Raw genomic sequence first — 8,014 nt, forward strand, 5'->3', positions numbered from 1 at the left:
CAGTTGGCACCGAGAGGGCCCGAGTCTTCTCCACGTCTTTGGATTTTATGGAGATAACTAACTATTAGAGAGAGTGTAGGATTTATCTATTGAATCGTTGTTGAACTATTGGAGTTTAATTGGAATGGACATTTAGTGTGCCGTTTTTACGCCCGGATCTTTTGAAACATTTCTCACATCTCAGCCTTATTCTGCTGTCGGTCTGGAACTCATTCTAGCGACACCTTTGCTTTTTTGTGTGTAGTATGTGGCTACCACCAATATCACTTCTTCTTCTTTTTTCTCTTCACAAGTGCAAACCTCATGCATCAAGCACGCCCCAAAGAATTCACTGCGTGTTGAAATAAAAATGATGTTTCTGTTCCTACACTTCTACGCAACTTTACATCAGTTATAATTTATGTAATTAAAATCAACAGAAAGCACTGAAGTTGAACTTTACTCAGTGGAATGCAGTGCTTCATACGCAACAAACACTGCTGGAGCTTTGACAAAAGACAGGTGTGAGAGAGATATGTAGTTTCAACCTCTCTCTCTCTGAGCAGCTCTTACCTGCCCACATGACCAGACATGTCATCTACTTTACTACCACCCCAACAACTCAGCGTGGCCCTCACGCTGCTTTATATTACACAGCCACTGTCCATTTCAGAGAGTAAAGCACACAGCATAGACATACCCCTAATATAAGTTAAAAGACATATGCAGTGTAAAACCGGCACAGTGTGGACAGCCCTGTGTCCGAGCTGTCTTAAAGGATATGTTCACAATGTTTCAAATCACAGGAGGAATGACTGAGCTAATCCTAATGCAATGCACCTACGAGCACCTGACTGTTGTTTTAAGACAGACTTCAAAACTTGTGAATCTGTCCTTTAAATGGGAGAAGGTTGCTGGTTATCATGGAATAAACCAGGAGAGTCAGCTCAAGTCCAACCTGTGATGTAAATAATTACCCCCCCATTCCCCCTAATCCTATTCTGCTCCTCATGCTGGATGTTTTACTGCACCCTATGTTCAATAATGTTTTTTAATTGCAACTTAAAGACATTCTTGTTACCTTTTCCACTTTTATTTTATGAAGATAAATTTGCCTCAATAAACACAAATATGAACAAACTAAACATAAATATGTAAATGAGTGTGTCTGCCAGGTGGAAAAGAAAAGGACCTCCACTTTGACCCTCCTGGACACTTTTAAACGCACTGCAGATCCTGCTGATGGAAAGCTTGTTTCTGATCTATTATGTATTCTAAAGCTTCACTATCAAACTATTTATGCCCCTTCAAAAGAGTATGGAGACAATATAGGAGGTTACATCCTGGTGCTGTTCTATTACAGTTCACTGATCTATCCCAAATAACTGCACAGCTCTTTTTTGACTGTTCCCTTTCCCCCCTCGGTGCCGGAAAAAAAAAGAAATAATTGTTGGACACTCCCGACAACTTCACCTCAACTCTTCCCTGAGTCAAAGCAGAAAGATAGAAAGACAGAGAAAAAAAAGAAGAGGAGGGGCTATGGGATGAAATGTGTTTTAAAGATGGCAACGCTCCCACTTCACTGCAGTTACATTCTCATGTTTGCTGAGGAACTGCAGCCTTGATGTAGCTGGAGAGACAGGCGGCGTAGGAAATCAAAGATGGCTGAAAAGCTCCACATCATCAGACTTTTTTCTCTTGATTCAACCACATTCCACATGAAACAGACAATTATGTTGAATCCCAGTCAAGAGTTGGTCTTTGTAGACATTTAAAAACATGATTTTTGTATTTTTCTTTTAAAAACATTTATTACAAGATGAAAAAAAATGAAAAAATGTATTTAACTCTAAAAGTAAAGGGTCATGAACAGGGCAGCAGATGCGTCTCAGTGACACATTTGTTAATAAAGAACCCAATTTAAGTTGAGTTTAAAAAGCTCCAAAGCCCCCACTGTGATCTTTTGATGATACATTTGAAAGTAACTATCTGCAAATATTTTAATTGGCATTTCCAGCGGACCACCCCTCCTTTCCTCAAGAATGTGAGGGTGTCCTGTGGGTCAAGAAGTTTATCACTGTGAGCAGACAGCTAGTTTAGGTAACCTAATGCGCCTGCAAACTCCAGACGCAGATCTGCTGCTTGATTGTCAGGTCAGCAGTGAATATCGTTGCTGCTACAACTTCTTGCAGTGTTGATGGATTCAAGCACTATATCTTAAGCCACTCAGACACATTACGCTGAACTCGGAGGAAACAATTGCAAATGGATCTGGCAGAAGTAGTGTTAACCCAATCACAGTTCAACTTCTGGTCAAAGTCAAATGTAGTGACCGGAGAAATTCTTGCCAAGTTCTTTGGTCATGATTTTATACAAAAGATAAGCAGTGAAATATAACCAAATTACATTTATTCATCTTGACCTGAGGATTACTTCTTAATCCTTCAGCCATTTTGAATCTAACATCTTGCTCCTCTCCTCTGGTGTCTCCCATAGCACTGCCAGCTGGGCCTGCAGACAGGATTCCTCCAGATGTGCTGCATTCTGATTGGCTGTTTCCTCACTGGCCTCAGTCGCTGAGTCTCATATTTCCCTTCTGATGCAGGCGAAAGCGCTACGGATTATGGGTGGAGCGGATCCTCTCATGTCAGGGGTGGCTGTTAACCTGTCAGCCAGCTGGTAAGGAAAAGAGCACACAAACCGGTGAGATTTGATCAACTGCTGTATGCTTAGATGCAAATGTACATCTGTTGCCTCCTTGATAGCAAAATAGTGTATCTGATGTTATCATGTCACATTAAGACTTTGAATCACAGAAAAGATCAGATGGTGACACATGATGCGAGGCATGAAAAACATCTACTGAATGTCAGCGTCTTGGAATGAAACATATTCATGAACAGCATACAAATGTGAAATGTCCATAATATCAAAGCTCTTATAGATGTGGAACATGACATATACAGTTTCATACGAGGTCACACTATGTTCACCGTTGGTGTTAGTTTAAATAACAAAAACATCAATGTACAAATGGGCGCCAAATTAAAGGACAAACCAACATGATGATTCAACATGGCGACAAAATCAAAAGAGGATCATCGCACACTGAGACGTTTGTTTTTAGTATTCTTCAAAAGTTTATCAAATTACAAGTGCAACTATGTGAGCAAAGCGTTTCACCACAGGCGTCATCAAGGTTCACAAACCTAAACCTGAAGAACATTAACATTAAACATGAACACAAGCCTCATCAGCGCCTGGGAGGAAACTCTTGTAAATGCAATCCCACCCTGTTGATGCTGAGTCACGATCAGCTTTAATTCTCCTTGGTATAGATTCAAGTCTCTGAAGCTCTGCTTTGAAAGGACACTTTTGTTGTTAGATTGATGATGTTGACAGAGAGCATTAGCAGATAGGTGTTCAATCAGGTTGAGATGTGGTGATTGTGAAGGCCATGGCATATGATTCACACCAATTTCATACTCATCAGACCATTCAGTGATCTCCGTGGATGGGGACATTGTCGCCTCCCCGCCTCCCCCAACAGGATACAAATGTTTTATGATAGGATAATATCACATGGTGAAACAGGATCATCATCAGAGTAGCTTTGTATTGATTTGTAATGACTCTTACCTCTCAGGGGAGAGACGTTTTTTTTCTTTGAGAACATTTCTAGTTATGTTCCTGCGGTAAAATAAAGTGACCGGTATGAGTATGTGGCCTACACACTCAGACACCAGCAGCTGTCTGTAGAAGAAGTTTAGTGATGGAGCAGAGAGAAAGTTAGTGATTAAAGAGGAGGAGCACACACACACACACACACACACACACACACACACACACACACACACACACCTATAATCCTTTCACCGACTGAAGCAAAGAGAGACAGGACAGAGATGTGAAAAGATCAAAAAATTGTTGAAGGTTGAAGAGTGATGGAAGAGTGATGGCTAAAAAGGTTCAGACACACTGCCCTCTGTGACACCCACACACACACACACAGAGGCACTAATTAAACAGGGCACTGCACACACACACACACACACACACACAGCAGACATGCAGGGGCGGTTGAGGTTTTCAAATTACAGCCTATATTCCAGGCAGTTTTTCTCGTTCTCCTCTCTGCACACTTTCCACGCAGGAATACTGTAGGAAAAACTAGAAACTATGAAACGCAGCTTGTCTATGATAAAAATGTATTTTGTTGAATAATGAAACATTTTTAAGCTGTGGAGCGTAGCGGCGTACAATGGGAATCAGCACTCGCTGCAGATTTCTTACATTCTGACACCAAGAGGCACAACAGTGTTTGAGTCCTACTGGGCCACCAAATATTGATTTCTTGTGCCCAGTTGGCCAGCCTGTATTTGGTCAGCTTGATTGTGAAATGACATGACAGCAGCTGGTTAGATTAGTACAAAGATTGGAAGCAGAAGGGAAAAAGTCTTACTGATTGGTTGGAGATAATGAATGATGACCCATGTCCCTGAAGTATTTTGGTTTAGTTTCTGACTGTGTTTATATGTTGATCGAAACAAACTGAAATCAACGCTGTGACACACAGCACTATCTATCTAAAGTTTGCTAACATTAGCTGACTGATTAGCCATGAGTTAGTGGTCATACCAGACCATGTTAGGCTACAGCAGCAAAATCCCTGAGTGTGTTGAACTGGACAATGTTGTTTTATATTGCTTATGAGTTTAGCTTATCATTTGTAAGAGGAAGATTGTGATTTTTCTTTCAATTCTTCTTTCAAAAGTTACATAGTCTCACTAAACCCAAATGAAAGAGAGAGAGAGAAATTTGAAAGAGAAATATCAAGGATGTCGTGGGCATCATTTTAAACACATTTCCCTCAAATTCAGCTGGACATATTTGGTATCTCTGGAAACTTTGGGAATTTAACAACAATTTAAAATGAAGTTCTCTGGGTTTGAACAATGTCTGGCTTATCCACCAGCAGTGGACAGCAGGATTTAAGAGGTTAAACATCAATACTTCTTTAGGCAATCAGTCAGGACAGCAGCAGGTTACAGAAAGTACAGCATGTAGATTTAGCAGCAAAAATGTTTCTGTGGCCAAAATGAATCTTCTGCAGCAACTTCCTTCTCTGCTCTTTAGAGGAGAACCTGGCAGCTGCTGACACTTGCTCGAGTCTTTAAGCACGATCAAAAAAGGCTGGCTGAGTCAAAGAATTCAGCTCTCTTGTTGGCCCGACAGGCCCGAGCGCATATCAGCATGCTGAGGCCACTGGCATTATTCACCCTGCTGTCTGTCTCTGTAGCACCCAGGAAGGAAGGGACTGGGGGAGAACTAGTAAAAGACAGGCCACGCTTTTTAAGAAGCACTCATTTACTTTAAGTGCTTCAAATTATACAACACCCCGGCCACGTTTGTGATGTGTCTATGTGTATGAAACGCCTTTTTCACACTCATTCCCTGCCTTCTCTTGCTTTTCCTGTTTCCCCTCCTACCCCTTGTTTCTCATATCACTTCAGTGTCTCCCCCTGCCTTCACCGCCATCCCTTTGTCTTTGTCTGTCTTCTCTCCCTCAGGTTACCACATCTGCTGGCTGTTTCCACTGGAATATATTTCTTGTTTAAAGGTTTAGACTTTAGCTGCGAGGAGGCGGGGTTATTGAAGAGCTGGTCTAATGTCAGTTTGGGGATGGGTGCAGGGAAGCGGTGAGGGGTAGGGGTAAGGGAGAGTATAAATATGTGTCAGGAAACACAAGCAAGCATGGTGGAGAAGATGAGTCAGAGGGAATAGTTCTTCCACTGGAGATACACTTAACAATCAAGTCAAAGAAAATAGCGTTTGTTCTCTGGTGAATATGGCTTCTTGCATCTTTCTTGTGTTGTACATCAGGGGATATATCAAAATCAAAGCAAAGACAATTCCCCGCAAAAAAGCCTTTCTGTCAGTGAAAGAGCTGAAGTGATGTGAAAGAACGTGAGAACTGCAAAAAAAAGTAAAAGGCAAAAGGGAGAAAATCAAAGTAGGGAACCTCCCTTGGCTGGGGCTAACACATGGTTAGATTTGCCTGTATGTCCACATGACTCACAGTCTGGTCAGCAAACGCATAATAAACGTGACAGAAATATCCCCACACAATGTCACCAGAGTCCACGGCAGGCAGTTAATTGCTAGATAGAGCTGGGCCGTGGTTTGAGAGAGGGGGGAAAAAGTCCAACTCAAATAGAGCAAGAGCAAGAGCTAGGGAATGTCCATGTATGTATTTTTTTTCTTTTGAAAGGCTGAAAAAATATGCAAAAGAGTCGGGTTCAGTCTGGGCGGCCATATTCTCCAGAAGCATAGATAAAAGTCAGGAGGATAAAAGTCAAGGAGATTGTCCTCAGGATGTGGAAAATGAAATCATAAATTCAACTTTACTCTCAAAATGTCATCCATTACAGATAACATTCACAGTCAGATTCAGGTGTTTATTCGTTCAGTGTATCAGTTTAAAATAGTTCAAAGATACATGTTGTTGAGGTTAAAACTCAACTTCTGACTCAACTCCTGGCGATATGGTTGGCATGGCTTTAGTACTGTACAATTAACATCACCCAGAGGAAGTTGTTAGCCACACTTGCCACGCATGGCTCGAGGGAGAGCCGTGTCCGTCTGTTGGTTGGTCTACCACTTTGGTCCAGACTGAAATATCTCAGTATTTATTGGATGAGATTTTGTATAGCATTCATGGTGCCCAGAGGATGAATCCTGATGACTTTTGCGATCCTCCAAAATGTCTCGACCACGGATTGCCATGACAGTTGGTACATGGATATTTGTACGGTGAATTAACAGTTTTGGATTCCTCAACTTTCCATCTATCATCTATACAAACTAGTGACATCAGCCTCAGCTGTACTTTATTTTTAGGGCCCATTAGCAAATGTTAGCATGCTAACACGCTAAATTAAGATGTTAAACATGGTGAACACTATATCCGCTAAACATTAGCATATTAGCATTGTGATTGTGAGAAGGTTAGCATGCTGATATTAGCATGTAGTTCCACTGCTGCTGTGCCAGTCACTGAGCTGTCTCTTAGTCTTGTTAAATGCTGGGTTAAAACTGTGTGTATATAGCATAAGTTTCTAGTTTTAATGGTTTACACTGAATATTTTTGAGTAAACTCACAAACCCCAGAAGGGTTTTTACACTCTATGGGGTTAGAGTCATCCTAGTTGTAGGAAGTATAGCAGACCTTCATCTCCTTACAGTTACAATTATGTCTTTGTTTAATGGTTGAATTGAAGTTCGCTATCTGACTGTACTGTTGTCTGTTTAAGCAAATGTTGCAGAGACAGTTTGCACAGCGAGGGTGGAAGATACAGGACCAAGACTTTGCTAAGCAGCCGTAATCCTGTTTAGTGAAGTCAGTGTGTTTCGGCTGTTGAAGGGTTAAGCTGAGCTCAGTTATGGTGAGCGGAGGGGAGAGCGCTGAAATCTTTTCCATATTACAGCACACATGAGGAACACATTTAAGTGAGTTCAGCTGTCTGGAGTCTCTCTCTCTCTCTCTCTCTCTCTCTCTCTCTCTCTCTCTCTCTGGCTGGTTAGGGGCGAGTTCAACACAGCAGTATATCATTACACATCTGGGAAAATGCACTTGGAGCCCCGGATGACACACCAGAGTAAAGGGAGACAATGCGCTCCACAAAATGGGTAAAGACACAAATATTCAGCTAATTTAGATGAACAAACTGTCTCTAATACTGCAGGATACACCATTAAACTACCACTTTGTATCCATATGCAATATGTAAGAGCTAAAACTGAGAATGTTATTGAGACATCCTCATACCCTCAAAGCAAAAAACGACAAAGCCCTGCAAAAGATGCGAACACGACAATTTGTGGCATTAACATTAACACTAATGGAAATCTGAAACCTCTGTTTCTCTCTCTCCTCCCATCCCTTCCCCTCAACAACTCCACCTCTTTCAAATTGCTCTGGTTTCTGCACTTTTAGTTTGAATGTTGACTAGCCGAGCTTTCAGGAGGGAGGAAT

This window comes from Enoplosus armatus, chromosome 16 (assembly GCF_043641665.1).
Source record: "Enoplosus armatus isolate fEnoArm2 chromosome 16, fEnoArm2.hap1, whole genome shotgun sequence".
Classification (NCBI taxonomy): domain Eukaryota; kingdom Metazoa; phylum Chordata; class Actinopteri; order Centrarchiformes; family Enoplosidae; genus Enoplosus; species Enoplosus armatus.